At 47.3% G+C, this 18,429-nt stretch overlaps 1 long non-coding RNA gene across 1 annotated transcript in view; it reads left to right on the top strand.

The window, feature by feature from the left end:
- The first annotated feature begins 10,250 nt into the window (after nucleotides 1-10,250).
- Nucleotides 10,251-18,429, top strand: part of LOC139046177 (uncharacterized) — a 141,121-nt gene continuing 132,942 nt past the window's right edge. Inside the window, exon 1 of the long non-coding RNA XR_011505817.1 lies at nucleotides 10,251-10,405. This is a non-coding gene — a long non-coding RNA (uncharacterized lncRNA). The remainder of the gene's footprint in view (nucleotides 10,406-18,429) is intronic.

Raw genomic sequence — 18,429 nt, 5'->3', positions numbered from 1 at the left:
AACTGAGATTCTGGGTAAGAAAGCTGCTTTGGTTAAAACTGGGGAGGGGATGAGAGCCTTATACCTCTGCTCTTTCTACCTCCTTTGGCAGCTCCCGAGGTACCACCATGCAACTCTATGGCTCTTTGGAAAATGGTTTATAAACCACTTTCCTAAGCCAGGTTCCCTCTGGGTGAAGGTGTGAAGATAAAGATCTCGGGCTCTTAAAATCAGGCTGCCCGGGTTCAATTCCTGGATTTGCCACTTGCTAGCTATGTGACCTTGGGCATATTTCTTAGTCTCTCTAAGTCTCCTTTCCTCCTCTGTAAAATGAGTGCAGTAAGAATACCTATCTCATAGGTTTGTTACGAGGATTAAATTAGTTAATCTATGTGGCGTGTTTAAAACAATGACTAGCACATGTGCTTAAAAGTTAACAATTAACAGGGAACTCCTGAGCTTTGTAAAGTCTCCAGCATCCAAAGAAATTCACTCTAATGGTGAGAATGGCAGCCATGATAGATGTTGGGAGAGAGATTTGAGAGAGGAGAGAGGGCCTTTCTTCAAACTCCCAGGGTCACCTCCGGGTCAGACCAGCCCTGGTCTTGTGGGTAGTGACCTTGTTTGCAGGTGAATCACAGCGGAGACCTGCCTCTTTCCCCCAACTCTTTGCTCGCGTTGAAGTTGAGCAGGATTAATCAGGGTGTTGAGTTGTGTCATTCTGCCTCCGCCTGAGGCAGGAGTGACTAGCTCTTAGCTTGGGCTGTGGCACAGCTCTGGTGAGAGGATGGGGTGGTGGCCCAGCCGGGAGACCTGTTTGTGGCTGTGGACTGACAGACATGAGGATAGATTTGAGAACCCTTCCTAAGGAAGGGACCCTGGCCCCTTGCTCCCCCTCCCTTCCTCTGCAGGAGGATCTGAACAATTATGGTAAGGGGCACCATCTTATTGGCTTTTGGAGATACCCAGGGCAACTCCTTTCTTCCTCCATTCTACAGGTGGGACAGCTTATGCCTACAGAGTTGAAGCTGTTTGCATGGCTGACACAGAGGCAGAACCCATGGTCTCCTGACCTTGCTCTGAGGTCCCAGATCTTCCTCAGGTTGGCCTTCGGGAGTCATGGCCGGGATGGAGAGCAGGGCGAGAAGACTGGAAACAGGCACAGCCTAAGAAAGTGTTCACTTTGCTCAATTTCCAGTGGAAAGCCTCTGCCTGACCCCCCTGGACTGGGAGCTCCTTTAGTTCCATGCCTGCTGCATAGTAGGCACTCGGGAGTGTATTGAACAAGGGGACGGTGCTTGGAGGTGTTTCTCAAGCACGGTTGAACCGCTCAGTGTACGTAGAACTTGAATCATGACTGGTGCTGCATAACCGGTAGAACTGTGTGTTCTGCCCCAGCATAAAAATGTTAAATTTCCATCAGGGTAGAAAATAAAGACAAGTACTATCCATTGAGGCATTTTAGGGTGGGCCCTACCACTGCTACATCTAAGTAATCTATACCAGCCCCAAAAGATCTCGCCACACCTCACCCATGTAGATCATCAGCTTTGATTTCTTGGTCCCTCTGGCCCAGGGAAGAAATCCTGACTTAGAAAATAGACTGGCCTTCCAGAATGTTCACTGGCCTTCACTACAACTGCACAGCAGACTACAACTGCTGTCTTTCTTTGGGCACTGTTCTTGGTGTCAGCCTGGTCTTCAAGGTATGCTGGGGCTGGGGGGCTGTGCCTTCTGAAGAGCCTTCTAGATCAAAGGGTCAGTGGCCTCAGCTCTATAACTTTCTACATGTTCTTCTGAGGTTTGCTGTAAGAGCCACCAGGGCACCTGCTTCCTGCAGTGAAAAAGCCACTTAAGCTTCTCTGGGCCCTGGGTCTCTCGTAGACTTGTTTTACATGTGTAGACCTGGGTCCTAGGCCAAGGCTGGGCAGTCTGTGGAGCTCAGAGGTCTGCCTAGGAATGCTTTCGTTCAACTGGTGAAGTTTCTCACAGAGGGGAAACTATGGGCTGACTTCATTTGTTATGTAAACTGAGGCACTAGGTACTTGAATGACTTAGATTACAATGTCAGGGCTACAAGAGCAAGACATTTATTGGATACTACTGTGTTCAAGCGCTGTGCTAGACACAGGGATCTGAGGCTGGAGCAGCCTTGTCTGTTACTCCCGTGTGTGCTGCCTCCTGCCAGTAGTGTTTCCTCAGGGCAGAGACCCAGACTGTGCCAGTTCCTATCCTGTTGACAGGCTGCAGAGTAGGGCTCATGGAGCCAGCCCCCGAGGTCTGAGGACAGGAGAGACTTATTACCACATCCTCTGCCAGTGTTCAAGGTGTCAACTGATCCAAATCAGATTTGGTTTTATCTTGGAGAAATTTCAAAACTGAATGAGCTTTCAAAATACTTGTCTCACAGATGTTTCAAAATTTGAAGACCCAAAAGCCTATATTGTCAACTTGTCCTGGCCTGGGCTGGGCCGGGACACTGCTTGGCTCCTCACCCTTGCCCCTCTCCCCAGCCTCTTGCTATAGCTCTGTAGGTTTGGGCTCCAGGGAGGAAATATTGCCTGATCTTGGGAAGATATCATTGGCCATGGAGAACAGCAGATCCTGAGAAAGAGCCCGGGGCATATTGGTGCAGCATCCTTTGGTGGTGGCTGGGACGCTGGCCTTGGAGCTGAGCCTTGGGCACCAGTCCCCACTTGGCTGACTGCTCTTGAAGTCCCTTTTCCCTTCAGGCCTCAGTCTCTCTACCTGAACAATAGTGGTGATGGTAGCTTACGCTGGGGGCCTCCTCCGGTCTGTGGTTCCAGGCTGAACGTTCTCGCACAGCACTGTGCTCATTCCCACTTTCCAGTTTATTAAGCCATTTTTCTTCCTAGATTCCACCTGGCTAAACTGGAACAAACCCAGCTTCACTGGGAAGACTGCCTGCCTTGTCCACTTGAGCACACAGTACTTTTCCTCCCTTAGGATTCCTTCTGACCCACTCACTGGGCACATACCCTACCTTCTGCTACAATCTCTCTGTGTGTGTGTGTGTGTGTGTGTGTGTGTGTGTGTGTGTGTTCTTTACCCCTTTAGACTCGGAATTCACTAGGAATGGACCCCAACTATTTTCCTTCTCATAACTTTCCCATAGCCTTGGCCATGGTTTGTGGACATTTTTGGAGACCACAGATATGACAAATAACTCAGTAGAATCACAGTGACCTATGGAGTGAAATATCCCATGGATCATATATTTTCCTTGAATTCTAAGAGCTTTCCTTGGGATCCAGCATTAAGTGAATTTCAGGAATTTTTATGATGCTCTGGCAATTGTATTTTCCACCTATGGATTGTCATGGTGTACCTCTCCTCTATCCTGAGGTCAACTGGGACAAGTGAAGGACAGGAGTGGGGATGGGGGCATCTAGGGGCCCACTGCGTAGATTCCCATTATACCCACTCTTCCCTAGTCTTTCCCAGAGATAGGTTTGGGGTGAGTCTGAAGGGGGTGGGGACAGCTCAGCCAATGCTATGGTTTAAGCCTGCTGGCTGGGCCAATGTATGTGCAGATTATGGAGATGTGGCCCCTATCTTCCCATGCTGGAAATTGGCCCCAGAAAGCTACCACAGCCTCTTCCGTTGGGAGGGCAGGAGGAAGCATGCACCACAGATACTGTGAAGTCTGCAGATTTCCCTCAATTGAGATTTGTCATCTGGCACACAGTCAAGTATCTGCCATACCTGTCCATGTCAGCTGCAGCCTCTATGGCCAATCCACGTAATGAAGTATCCAGTCAAGTTTTGGCAATTCTGAAGGTGTGGCAATCTTGGTTCTTGCAAGGGGCCAGTGGGGAGTATTGCAACAGAGGCCCTTATGCTGTGCCTATAGGATGCCCCAGGAGGGAGGTGGAGGGCACCCTTGACAGTTGACATCTGTGTCAACAGCGCCCAGTGACACACCGGGGGAGGACGAGCCTGTGCTTGGCAGGCCAACAATGGGCTGATTCATGAAATGAACTTTCCCCAAAGGCCCCATCACTGCCAGGGGTGCCTGGGCAGATAGTGGTCTGCTTGCTGCCCCCTGGGGGCTCCCCTGGCAGGCTCAGAGCAGGGGACAGGGGTGGATATCGGTTCCTGATGGGGTCACAATCTGTCCGTGATCCTCTAGGAGCCTTTTGTTGGGGTGAGGGGCAGACTGACTGCTCCTTTGCATGCAGGAACAAAGGCCTGGTGGCCTGGGGGTGATGAATGCTGTATGAGTGGGAGTGGAAGGGCTCTGGGTTGGTGATGTATTCACAGTGCCTCCCACCTGGCGTGAGGAGGGAGGAGCTTCATGAACTGCTGGGGAGGTATCTTTGTCCTCCCATAAAATGTGGCTCACTTTGTGGTGGTTGCAAGTACTCCCCTGAAACCTTAGCCACACTACAATTCTGGGTTCACTTCAGCATTGAAGATGAAAATCTAGGCCCTTTGTTTTGTCTCTTGCCCTATCACCTCTCCTACACATACACACATGTGTGTGTGCACACACACACATACATTCATAAACATACATGTATATGCTGCCTTGCCAGCTGAGGCTGCATGACTCATGTCAGCTTGGAGCTGACTGCCCAGACCTAGCAGGCCTTAGGTGATGGGAACCCCCCCTAGTTGACTCTGCCAACAGAGATTGCCCTACTTACTTCTTTTTTTGTGCTGTATCCTCAGATCAAATGAGCCTGAACAGACTTAAGTTACTCAACAGCTCCCTTGAGACAGGCCACTGCCTTTCTCAGGGTCTCAGTGTTATCATCTGCTCAACAAGGGCAGTAGTGTCAACTCAGCATGGATCTCAGGGTTGTTGTGTGAGTTCCTAGAGAGCAAAAGGAGAAAGGGTCCTTTCAGAGCTGAGCAGGAGACTAGAACGATCTTCCAAAATCCAAGTTTGTCCATTTCAATTTCTACGTGAAACCTTTCAAGTCTTCTTCAATGGTAACTCTCAGTAGTTGTTCTCAGGACAGAGACCAAATCCTTATCAGAGTCCAGCCTCTACTCATCTTGGTTCTTTAACATCATAATATGCCCCTGCCCCTTGTTCTCTGTACTCTAGCCATGCTGGCCTCTTTCCACAATATCTAACATAGGGAGGCCTTGTCATTGGACAGAGCATGGGCTCCATTGGCCCTTTTGCTGGGAATGCCTTTCCTCTCACATCCCTTGTCTCTTGCCCTTTCCACCTAGTTAACTCTAGTCAGTCCTTCAGTTCTTTGAGCAGTTGTCCCTGTAGATATTTTCCATTTTGTTTTTAATTTTTTTATATGTTGTAAACATAATTGTTTTATAGATTATGAGAGGATTCTGTTGCCTGAAGTATTTGTAAATCTGTTTCAGTTGTCTGATTCATGGTGTCTTATGTACCTTGTTATTTTTGACTCTGTGCTAGTCATCAATTTTGAAAAATTATTTTAGGGACCATTTCTTCAGAGAAGACTTTATTTACTTCTGCTGGGCTTTGGGGATACTACCAGTTAATTCAAATTTGATATTCCTTAAACTCTCATGTTATTTGAACCATGAGCTGCAGGCCCATAAGAGGGCTAGTTTATTTCTGATTCACCTTTGCTCTGAGAGTGAGGCCCTTTAGAGGCTCACTCTGTGTGTGGGGAGTTAAACTCCTAGGCTTTGACTTTTGTCTCTCTCTTCCTAGGAGGTCACCACAACTTTAGCTCAACTTTCTGTCTGTTTCTTCTGCATCAGAAAGTGACCTCAGGGCAAAAGTAGCTTTAAATGCTTGGCTTGTCTTTCTATGTCTTTGTCTTTTGTAGATTTTGGCCTAGTAATTCTTCACTATCTTATTAGCTTTTTGATTCTTTTTAGAAGATTAAAAAATATTTCATTCAGGGTTCTTAAGGTGTACTCTGTGAGAGGTCGTTTCAAATTAACTAGCTTCAGTTACGAGAGCAGAAGTCTCTTGGTACAATTTTAATTTCCCTGAGGCAGCCTTCTCTGACTTACAGCATAGGTCTGGGTCTCCCATTATATCCTCTACTGGCAGAATGAGCCTCTCTACGTACTAGTTCTCACAATGGTGTACTTATGAGTTTATTTGTGTGGTTATTTGACTAACACCTCTCTCCACCTCCAGACTGTAAATCCATTCAGACAGGAAGAGGGCCCATGTCTATTTTGGCTACCACTGTATCCTCAGTACCTAGAGCACTGCCTGATATGTAGTATATGCTCAAGGACTATTTATAATTGTGATGACCTCTACTTTCTTCTCTTGGTCCATCACGTTTATTTTTGTGCAACTTTTTGCCATTGCTTTGAACACGTAACTCAGTTATCCCATATCTTATATTTTGTATCTCTTGAGGGCCAGGATGACCCTAACATGTATGCGATGATTGAGAACAATGAGCTGTAAATTCAGAGAGTCTTGAGTTTTATCCCTGTTTCTTCCTAGAGATAGGGTCTTATGTGAGTCTCAACTACTCTGAGCTTCAATTTCCTCATCTGTAAATTGGGAATGATACTTGTATCTATTTTATTGGATTGCCTTGAGGATTAAATGAAATGATACTTAGCATATTGGGTGACTGTGGGTAAAGTGGATTGGCACTAGGCATCCATTCCAACCTCCTCTAGTGTCCCTTCCTGTATGCAAACATTGATAAGGCAGAAACCTTGTCTCATATTCCCTTACAGCTGGATGCAAGTAGATCTTACCAGTTAAATGCATTTGTGCAAGGTTTAGAAGGGAGAAATGCGGTAGAGACTATCTTCCTGCTGCCTTGACAACAAGGTTGGCAAAAGCAAGCATGACCATGATGCTGTTCACGTTTCATGTCAGAGTTGTAGTGTCTGGTCACTAGTGCTGTGGGTATTAAAAGGCAGTTGTGGCAGTGACAGCACTTTCATATCCCTGGATTGCAGTTATGGTGTGTGTCCTTGAAGCCAGTAGTTCTAGTGGCCGCTTCTTGATGCTCTACTAAATCAGGTACGAGTGAGGCTCTGGGTATAATCCATTTCATCTATGAACCTGTGAAATTCAATAAACAAGTTTTTTCTGTTGCAAAAATACCATGGTGTAACAGGTATAGGATAACAGTTATAGAAATTTCTGTTCAAAAAGGGAGATAGTGGAAAGAAAAAAAGCCTCTGGTCCCAAGCAATTTTGAAATCCAGCTGGGCAAACTCCATTTGGTTTCAAGGCCTCTTCTGTGATTCTTGGCTCTGCCCTCGGAGTCATCCTTTCTTTTTCATTAAAGGTAGCAGGTGTTTGCATTGAACTGAGGAATCTTATTAGCCTGCTTCTTGCCTAGAGAATTTTGGAGGTCATACACCCTTCTTTCATTTTTGTCCCCTTCAGTACAAACTGTCAGTGTTTCTGCTAGTATAACATTCTCAAGAACCTTGTAGGTCTCCCCTCCACCAGTCTTGCCTAGATAATCTCATCTCTATTTTGGCTTCTGCTGAGATGGCTGAGGAGAATCTGAGTCACACACTTAATCCTTTCAAAGAGCCTTTTGTGTGACTAAATACTCTGACCTTTTGATCTTTCTGAGGTACTAGCAAAAGATTTTCCAGGCACACCTTCAGGTTTTACCCTAGATCATGCTTTCCTGACAGTCAATCTCTTAATTTTAGTTTCTTTTGCAATCTGGATAGACTGAGAATTTCCCAAATCATCAAGTCCTGGCCCCTTCTTGTTTATCAGTTCTTCCTTCAGTTTATCTCTTTCCTTTTGCATTTTAGTATAAGCAGCAAAAATAAACCTGGCCACACCTTCGATACTTTTCTTGGAATTCTCCTCAGCTAAGTATCCAAGTTCATCACTTGCAAGTTCTGCTTTCCACATAACTGCAGGGTACAATTCCACTAAGTTTTCTGCCACTGTATAACAAGGATCCTCTTTCTTCCAGTTTCCACTAACATTTCCTCATTTCCTTCGGAACCCTCACTGGCAGCACCTTTACCATCCATATTTCTACTAACAGTCTGTTCACAACAATTTAAGTCTTCTCTAAGGTGATTTAGGTTTTCCCTACCATGTTCTTCATCCCTTCTGAGTCCTCACTTATAGAGCTGTTAACATCCTTATTTCTACTAATAATCTGTTAAAGGCAATCCAGGCTTTTTTTATCATGCTCTTCAAAATTCTTCTGGTCTCCGCAACTGCTCATTCTAAAGTCACTTCCACTGTTTTAAATATTTGTTAGAGTACCTCCCCCACCACCTCCCAGCTTTCTGGTACCAAAATATGTATTAGTTTCCGGTGGCTGCTATAACAAATAACCATATGCAAATTTATTATCTTATAATTCTGGAGGTTAGAAAGCTGAAATGGCTCCCACTGGGCTAAAATCAAGGTGTCGGCATGGCTTCATTCTTTTCCGGAGGGTCTAGAGGAGAATCCATTTTCTTGCCTTTTCCAGCTTCTAGAGGACTCCTGCATCCCTTGGCTCATGGGCCCTTCCATCTTCAAAGCCAGCAATAGCTGGTGTGTCTTTCTCATATTGCATCATTTTGACACTGGCCCTTCTGTCTCCATCAGTCACATTTAAGGACCCTTGTAATTGCATTGGGCACATCTGGATACTCCAGGATAATCTCCCTATCTTAAAGTCAGCTAATTTGCAACCTTAATTCCATCTGCTACCTTAATTCCCCTTTGCCACAAAATGTAAAATATTCATAAGTTCAGGGGTTTAAGATATGGATATCCTTGGGAAGCCATTACTCTGCCAACCACACCTGCCTTCTGGTTGGCAGATAGATTTTCTGGGGTTGGAAAGTCTTTCCTGGAAGCCCACTGATAGCCCATTTCAATGATTTTGTAAGCATCCAATTTCATGACTATAAGTAAATTGCTTATCCTCTTAGGGCTTCCATTTCTCTACCTGTAAAATGAGGTGACAGCATCACAGTTGAGAAGGGGCAAGTGGAAAGCAAAGAGGATGGTGATCCATCTTCCAACCCTGAGGGAGGCATGCTGTGGGGACTAAGCAGCTGCTACCCACGAGGGCTTCAAGGAGGCAGCATGAGCAGTGACAGGTGCCAGGAGTGACTGGAGCTCACAGGAAGGATGAAGGGTATTAAACACCTACTATCTGCTAGGCACTGTGCTGGGCTTTTGTTCACAGCCATTATATTATTTAACTTTATCTGTGATGAAGGAAATGTTCTGTTCTGTGCTGTCCAATATGGTAGCCACTAGCCACATGTAGCTATTAAGCATTTGAAATGTGGCTGGTATGACTGAAGAACTAAAGGTTTAATTTTAATTGGTGTTCATTTAAATTTGAATAGCTACATGTGACTGCAGCTCCCATATTGGCCAGCACAGCTCTGATTGGTTAAATTGTCCAAGGTCTTATGTGGCAGAATTAGGACAGTAACGAGGGAGGGGTTTGGAGTTGGGCAGTCCTGTCTCACTATACTTTCTGGGACTTGCCTTGTGGCTGCTTCTCCCTCACCCTAGCCCCTAACCTTGAACATTTCATCTTCCTCTGCTGTCTGGCTATTGGCTGACACGACACTGGTCAGCCCTTTCTATAACTCCTCCAGAACTGTCCCCCCAGAGTTGGGGTATTCTATAGTCATCCATGATTTTGAGGGAACCAGCAAGAGACTGGGGTACGTATGGGATAGCAGAAGCCACAGTTGTCCAGGCTGGTCCCCCCTTGGACACAGCCTCTGGATGCTGACCCCTGAGATGCCATTGCAGCACCTTTGTCCCATGTAGCCTTGGCACAGTCCTGGAGCCTGCTTCCCCAGGTGCTACCTCATGTCACTTGTCAGTTCAGAACCACTAGTGTTTGCCCTTTTGGGGTCTCCTTTTCTGCTGTGTCTGCATAATCACCTTTCTTGGCACAGATAAGAGCAGGTGGTATCATGGGGTATAGGTTGACGGGGCTGTGCAGTGGGGACTTGTGGCACTGGGGACACGAGGGCCTCCAGAAGCAGGCTGTTCGTGGCCCATGGGTGTCTTGGCAGAGCAGAGGACCTGTGTATCATAGGGAACAATCTGTGGTTGGTGAGGGTAGGCATTCTGGCAGAGGCTGGCCAAACATTTGCCCAGGTAGAGGTTTCAAGCGTATGGTTTAGGGGATGTACCTGAACTAATCCTGTTATTAGCTGGATTATCTCTTCAAACTGAGAACCAGCTTCTGTGGGTCCCCTGTGAAATGCTCAGTCGGGAGCCAGGGTGACGGGCCCCACCCAGGGCGTGTGCCTGGTGTCAGTGAGCCTGCTGCCTGCGTGGCAGCCAGGCCGGCTTTTGCTCCTGGTTCATCCACTAGTTTGTTCACTTGTCTATGCATCCATCAAGCAGGCCCTGGGTACTAGCTGGGCACCAGGGCTGTTAGCTGGATGCTAGGGACTAGAAGGTGGACTGAAACAGATGGGTCTCACAGAGACAGAGGCAAATGGAAGACTACAAAATGGTGAAACAGAGGTAGGTACAGAGAGATGGGAACTTTCAGAATGAAAGATTGAGGTGGGGCTGGAGAGATGGGCAGGGACCAACATTTCCTTCATCACAGATGAAGTTAAGTAATATAATTGCTCTGAAAAAAAGCCCAGCATGGTGCCTGTCAGATAGTAGGTGTTTAATACCCTTCATGTGAGTCCTGCTAAGGAAGTTGGCCTCCCTTCCAGAGGTGATGGAGGCTCCCGATTAGTGTCGAGAGAGTGGAGCTTGTGGAGCAGGTGATGTGTTAAGATCTGGGTGTGAGAGAGGCTGGGTTAGAGGATGCTGACTAGTGTCAGAGTGACCACTGAGGAGGCCGTTCGTTCGTTCGTTCATTTCTCATTCAGCAAATATTTAAATTCCTACTATCTGCCAGGCCCTGTTCTAGGAGCTAGGGATGTGTCATTGAACAAAATAGACAGAAACCCCTCTCCTCCGGGAGCTTACATTCTAAGAGAGAGAGATGGAGGTGGGGGCGGGGGAGAGGGTTGGGCAAGGTAGGAAGAAGAGACGGAGGGAAAGGAGAGGAGGGAATGAGGATACACAACAACCATAATAAATAAGCAAATGATGTAGTATGTTAAAAAGTAATAAATGCTATAGAAAAAAGAAAAAAATAGGGCAGGACTAGACGTTTGGGAAATGCTAGGGGTGGACAGGCTACCTCTGCTGAGTGAGTAAGATTTAAGCAGAGACTGGAAGGAGGTGAAGAAGTTATCCATATAGATAAGGGTAAATCCTGAGGCAAGAATGTGACTGATATGTTTGAGGAACAGCTAGAAGCCAGTGTGCCTGGAGTGAAATGGTCACAGCGGAGAGGAGCAGATGGGGAAGAGAGCAGGGGAGGGAAGTGAGGATGGTTTAGAGCTGGGGCTTCTTCTAGTATCCTTGGACCACCTAGGGGGTCCTGGAGAAAGTTCATGGCGTCTCTGAGCTTGGATGGGAAAAATTTACCCTTTTATTTTTATTAACCTTTAACTGAAATTTAACATACCTTTCGATTATGATTGTAGGCAAAAAATCCACGGAAGTATAGAGCCACCTGTGACTTTATCAATAATGGAAATTACAAATACTTTTATTACACATTAAATCTATTTCAGATATCTTAAAATATTTCTTCTCATCACTAGTTTGAATTTATAGTAGCCACAAGACCTTATGATTTAATGTACATGTATCACTATATCACAAATTAAAAAAATTAGCTATTCCAATGTGATTGGTTTCATTTGCAATGCTATGTAACTTTTGTGCATGTAAAACATTTCTCTAAGATGGAGTCCTTTGGCTTTGCCAGACTGCCAGGGGTCCATGGCACAAAGATGGTGAAGAAGCTCTGGTGTGGAATCTGAGAACCCACCTCACGAACTTTGAGTGGAATAAGGAGCCATTGCAGGATGTTGGGGCACAGAAGTGAGATCTGATTTACATTTTCGAAGAATGATTCTGGCCACTCTGTTGCACCAAGACTTGCAGGGGATCAGGGTGGAGGCCGTTACAGTGATCCAGGTCAGATGGTGAGGGCTCAGACCAGCGTGGTGGCAGTGCAGGTCGTGAGAAGGAGGTGAATCTGGATGTGTTTTGAAGGGAGGGCCAAGAGGAATTGCTGCTGGATTGGATGTGGGGTGTAAGAGAGAGGAGCATGAAGGTGCAGTGTTCTGGCTGCCCCGTGAGATGTGGTGGGCACTGCTCAGGAAGGTTTCACAGAGGAGGTGACATCTGAGCTGGACTTTGGTTGGTTGTGCTGTTGTGAGTTCTGCAGGGACTGATGCCTCTCATCTTCCCACCCTGGCAGCCCTGGCAGCTGCTTAGGACCCATCGTAGGTCCTCATGATATATCAGTCCAAAGCTGGAGTGAAGGAGGAAGGTCCATGGGGTTTCTCAAGCTTCTGGCTTGGATGCTAGGAGAGAGGGCTTTGCCATGACAGAGGTCCTGCCACTCACAGGTGAACAATGGGCAGAAGGCATTAGGTGATATTTGAACTCCCAGGCCCGAAAGTGTTAGCCTGTGCTAGAGAGGGAAGGAAGCTTGCTTTAGCTCCTCAGTTCTCTGTTTACCTGGGGTGACTGATTGATGGCAGTGGATTTAATACCTCAGTAAACTAGGGCTACTCCATGCAGGATGAATTTAGTTGAGATGTAAATATTTTATATCAGAGCATTAACTGCTTATTAAAAGTATATTGAGATTCATATGGTTTGTGGATATAATTATAGGCATCACAGAGAGGTCATCTGCTTGCTGGAAACATCTCTAACAGAGCTGTTAATCCGGAAATGTGTGTCCTGCAGTCAGCTGGGCTGTAGGTAGAGCATTTTTCTTGTCTTATTAAGCAGAAATTAAACATAGGTATAAATGCTGCTGCACACGTGGCTCCATTTTCTGGACCCACCACATCCAGATCACGTGGAACCGCTGAGCCCTGACTTGACTCCTTGGAGATAAAAGAGGAAGTTGTGTGGTTGCAAGGTCTTCACAGCTTTCGTGATGGAGCTGGGGTGGGGTTGAGGGGGGTCGTCCAAGGGAGACTTGGGGCCGTTTCTCTCCTCCACCCAAGTCCAGAGTCTGCTTGCCCAGGTGTGGAGAGGGAGGGGCCTGCAGCTGAGAGCCACACACCTGGTGCTCATGGCTGGTGAGTGTCTGCTGTGGGGACCCCTCTTCCTGCGGCTTGGAGAGACAGGTACCACGCTGTCTGCTGTCTGGGGACAGTTTGGAGCGTGACGTGGGTAAGTGATTAATGTACAGTTTTTTTTGAGCTAAACATCTAGAACTTGCTCTGTATGAAAAATGTGATTAGTGCAAAACTTGGGGCAGGTGACCCATGGGAAAACAAGTATTTCTTGAATGACCAAAGGGTGTTGAGTTTAGGGGGCAACTTGGAGTAAATCCCATCTATCCAGCCAGCCAGCCAGCCAGCATACTGAGCGCCAGGCACTGGGGATACAGCAGGGAGTGAAATAAAAACTCCTGCCTGCATGGAACTTATATTCCACTGGGGGAGTAAAATATCAGACAAATAAACACATAATGTATCCAGAGATCAGGCTGCACACAAGAGTGGTTTTATCAACCAAATTTAAATGATTTTTGTATTCTTTTTCATTGTTTGTTTTTGATTTTTCTTGTTTATTTTTAAATATATACACTCGTAGATACCTGTCTCAGTGTGTCCATAACAGTCATATCTTGGTATTCTGGAAAATGGGCAGCTCCTGGTATCTGGATAGCTCGCAGCTTCCTTTTACTATTCTTCATGAAAATATTCCATAGCATTTCATGTGTACCATGTTCCCTGATTCAGAAGGCAAGAGTGGAACTCCGGGCTGTCATCCTGCCTGTTCTGGGCTGTGATCTAAGGATACCCTCTGAAGGTGGGGCTCACTGTTTGCCCTGCACTAAATGTTCCCAGGGGCTATAATTTTTGAGTCCTTGGGTCTCCTCTTTTCTTTTTTTGCAATTTCCTCTCTCCTCCCTGCTGGCAGGCTGCCCCTCCTAGTCATGCTCTGTCTGTCTCTCTTCAAATCCAGATACTTCCACACAGAAACAACCAGAAGTGGCTCATGTCTTCAAAGAGAAGGCTAGTTAGCAAATTGATAAGCATCTTCATAATTTTTTTTTTAGATTAGCACCTGAGCTAATAATCTGTTGCCAATCTTCTTTTTTTTTCTCCTTCTTCTCCCCCAACCGCTCCCCTCCCCGCCCCCAGCACATAGTTGTATATTCTAGTTGTGAGTGCCTCTGGTTGTGCTATGTGGGATGCTGCCTCAGCATGCCCTGATGAGCAGTGCTATATCTGTGCCCAGGATCTGAACTGGTGACACCCTGGGCCGCTGAAGCGGAGCGTGCGAACTTAACCACTTGGCCACAGGGCTGGCCCCCCCGCATCGTCATTTTTGCCTTGATGTTCCAAGAACTGTTGTTTGTGAGTAAAGTCTTAGGCTGTGAACAGAGGCACATCCATGTGAAGAGTTGAGGGCCCTCTCCTGGACGGGGCAGCTGTGAAACTGGCACTGTGGGCGGCTCAGGGGGCATTTTTGTGGAGGGAGCTGGGAGAGCGGGAGGTTCTGTGGAGCAGAGGGTCTGCACAGAGCCCTCAGGGGCATCACCTGCCTCGAGTGGACTACGATCCCAGCCCCGTACGAGGGGCCCATTTCTGCTGTGATGGAGCCCTGAGCGTGTGGTCCTCGCAAGATCTCCTTTTTGTGGGGCACCTAAACCTGTGCTGTCCAAGACAGTAGCCACCAGCCACATGAGGCCTTTGAACACTTAAAGTGTAACTAGTGGGACTGAGGAGCTGAACTTTCAACGTTCAAAAATTTTAATTAATTTAAATTTAATTTTAAAAACAAGTATAGCCTGCCAGCAGGGAGGAGAGAAAAAACTATAAAAAGCAAATCCAAGGACTCAGAAAGTTATTAGAAAACTTTTAAGTATGTTTGGAGCAACTTGAGTATGTGAATTTACTTTTACAACTGCAAATTTTATGAGACCTAAATACTGATCAAGGATTTCTGAGGAAAATCTAGCATCTGAATGGACATGTGCTGTAAGGGTAAAATAAACACTGGAGTTCAAGAACATAGCATAAAAAAAGTAAAATATCCCATTAACTTTTAAATATTCATTACGTATTGAAATGATAATATTTGGGGTATTTGGGTTAAAGAAAATATGTTATTAAAATTAATTTCACCTGTTTCTGTTTGCTTTTTAAGAAGTGGCTTCTAGAATATTGAAAATTATATGTGTGACTTGCATTGTATTTCTGTTGGATGGTGCTGATCTAGACCCTTCTCTGACCCTTGTTCGGGTCCGAGGCTGTTTCTTAATTTGATGGGGTTGACCCTACCATTTATTGGACACTCACATGTGCCAGATTCTGTGCTAAGATCTTTGCCTGTTTTCAGTCCTCCCAAGAGGCCTAAGAGGTAGATACTGTTATCCGCATTTAAAATATAAGGCCACTGAAGCTCAGAGTGGTTAAGTAACTTGCTGAAGGTCAAACAGCTAAAATGGAGCAGAGCTGGAACCCTAGAACTGGACAGACCTGGGTTAAAGTCCCCCTCACGACCACTATACCACACTGCCCCACTCCAACCCCATGAGCTCAGTGCTCATCTTGGGGCTCAGTATCCCAGAGCAGATTCAGCAAGTGACCTCAAGGACCATAAGCATCCATGGGGGATCATGCCCTTGAGTTTCTCCCTGGGGGCTCATTTTGAGAAGAGGTGAGCCCTGGGCGTACGTGGGGAGGGCCACCACCCTGCTCTAAGGGGTGAGAGGGCCTCTGAAGGCACAGTCTCCAATTCCAGCAGCTTAGCTGAAGCCCACATCCCAGCTGCAGCCTTGTCCCATTTTGTGACTATTTTCACCAACATCATGAGCTGCCAGGGCCAAAAGGATTATCATCTCTGTTTCACAGATGAGCAAACGGAACCTCAGACGGGCGAAGTGACTTCCCCGAGATCACAATCAGAGCTGGGACTAGAACCTAGGGTTCTGATTCCAAATTATAGTTCTTTCCACTAACTAAATCTGGCTTCAAACAAAGATAAAGTGAAAGTTCTCACAGGGCTTGCAGTTTAGGGGAAAGTCCTGGAATATCTCCTTCAGGGTGCCTGAAATCATTGCCCGGTACCAATGTCATGGTACCAGAAATGCTTCTATGAGGATATCCTTTCTTTTGGGTCAGTCAACCTCTAAGTGAGTGGGTTTCTGAGAAGATCTCCTTCTGGATGGGCAAAGGGCAATGGTGAGGTGGCAGGGTGGGGACGGGGCAGGGTGGTGAGTGGCTGAGCGAGGGATGCTCAGGGTGGGAAGGGATGGAGGTGAGTGGGCCACCCGCAGGCCCATGTTTGGCTTTCACTGTGCCATCCCTGAGGCTAGAGACCTTTTTTCTGGAGGACCCTGATTTTCTCTAGATGCCTGAGAACAGACAGCCACCAGGGGGGACTTCCTGGAGAAAGTGGGTCCTCAACATGCCCGAATCTTGTTGCTAGGCTCATGTGGCTTTGTCCTGACACTCCCATTTACTGCCTTCTGTGATCTGGGACACGTTGCTTCACCTCTCTGAGCTTCAGTTTTCTCATCTGTAAAATGGGGCTTTACCTTGCAGGGTGAGGATTAACATAGAGCATGTGAAACACCTGGCACCTGGTGGCTCAGTGAACACTGGGGCTCAATTGCACAAAGCACCTGTTGCTCTTTGGGGCCCTCACTGTCCACAGGAAACTGGAGGCCCGGGAAAAAAGCTGCAGCCTGGGGGTCCCAAGCCTGGAAGGCAGGAAACAGAGCTGTGGCATTCTCTCTGGATACAGGTCCATGCCCAGGCCAGGTGCTGAAGGGCTCTCCCCATAGAGACCAGAGGACAGCCAGTGTCCTCGGGAGGGGTCAGCAGGGCTGCCGAAATTGAAAGGATTCAGAGCTTGCTCCTGCTGAGTTGGAGGGAAGAGAGTCCCATAGAAAAATGTATGTCTAGTGTCGCCTTCATGCAAAATTTGTTTCTCAAGGGGCTGGCTTGCTATACCAGCCAATTTTCTCAAAAGTATCAGTCAAGCAGAGGCCAAAGGGGGATTGCTTCTTTTTTTTAAATGGTCTACTCAAAGTCCCTAGGGCAATATAGTCTCCTGGAAGAGATTATAAATTCTGGATTGCATAAATACTTTCTGCCCAGGAAACGTCTATGGAGATCTTCTTCATTCCAGCCAGCCTGCCTTTGAGGTAGAGAACCTGGCCAGTCCTGCCAGAGAGGGCCCCAGGGCCAGCCCCTGAGGCTCCGAGTGGCTCAAGCCTGCCTCCTTGAACTCACAGCCAGCCTTGCAGGGAGGTCAGGGTTCTGCTCACTGCTGTACCCAGTTCGTGCTGAGCACAGCTTCATAGAGTCCTTGCTCCCTCCTTCCTCCCTTCTCCATAGTCACTAGGCATCCGAAAGCACTTCTTGGCAGAGACCAGGGGTCTGCCTGGGCAGAAGGTGTATCTGGGCCCATTTAGACCCTTGCCCCAGACTACTGCTGCTGCTGTGTCGGGTTAGGACCCAGCTTGAGAGCAAAGCTGTACCCAGCAACCAAGCAGAGAGGTCCCTTCTCCAGCTGTCCTGGGGCCCAGGTAAGGAGAAGGGTGGGCAGACTGAGAGCTGATGGTCTTGGACCCTGGGCCCTTTAAGAAGCCGGTCCCCTGGCTGGTCTGGAGATGGTAAGCCAGGCGGCTCCTTGACTCTGCTGATGGTCAGTGGACGATAAGCAGGACAGCCTGGCTCCTTCGCCCTTTGAACTGCATGCTCTGTCTTTCTCCTGCCTGGGAGCCGTTTTGAACTGTCAGTTCCCAGGGATTAGATGCATGTTTAGGCTGGATGAAACTCATGAATGAAAATATTTTGCGTCGTGGTTTCGGCAACAGAGTCCTGCACTGGGCGCCCCTTTTCTCTACTCAGCCTCACCTAGCACCACCCACCCAGGCCCACCCTAACAGCAGGGACCAAGGTCCTACAGCAGTGCCCAAGCTGCCCCATGATAGTTTGGACAGGACCACTGTGCTGTGATGAAATCAGGCAACCGGCAGCCTCTGGGCCAGGTGAGTGCTTTCTTGATATTTTTTCCTGATCCACGATGTCATCTTTAGCACAGGATGGGAAAGGGGCAGCCCCAGGCTCTTCTGTGTGTGAGCAAGGGCAGGGCTGCGAGAGAGGAAAATCACCCATTTTGATTCCAGTGCCATGGGCTCCTTGAGTTTTGGGGGGTGTGGGTGATGTGGTTGGGGAACTGAGTCAGTCCTGTCATCTTGGAAGTGTGGGGCCATGGAGGAGGCAGGAGGATCAGAGGTCAAGTCTCAGCTCGGCCTCTTAGTTATGTGACCTTGAGAAAATCATGTAACTGCTTCACATCCCAATTTACAGGATGCCGGGGCTCCCGCATCTCCTTGCCCAGCTGCTCTGAGGGTTAGTGTGTGAGGTGCCAACCAATGTGCCTGGTGTGGAGTCAGCATCGCATCATTGTCCATTTCCGGACTG

Source organism: Equus asinus, chromosome 9 (genome assembly GCF_041296235.1).
Source record: "Equus asinus isolate D_3611 breed Donkey chromosome 9, EquAss-T2T_v2, whole genome shotgun sequence".
Taxonomy (NCBI): domain Eukaryota; kingdom Metazoa; phylum Chordata; class Mammalia; order Perissodactyla; family Equidae; genus Equus; species Equus asinus.
The sequence above is the reverse complement of the archived record's forward strand: the minus strand, read 5'-3'. Positions and strand labels throughout refer to the sequence as shown.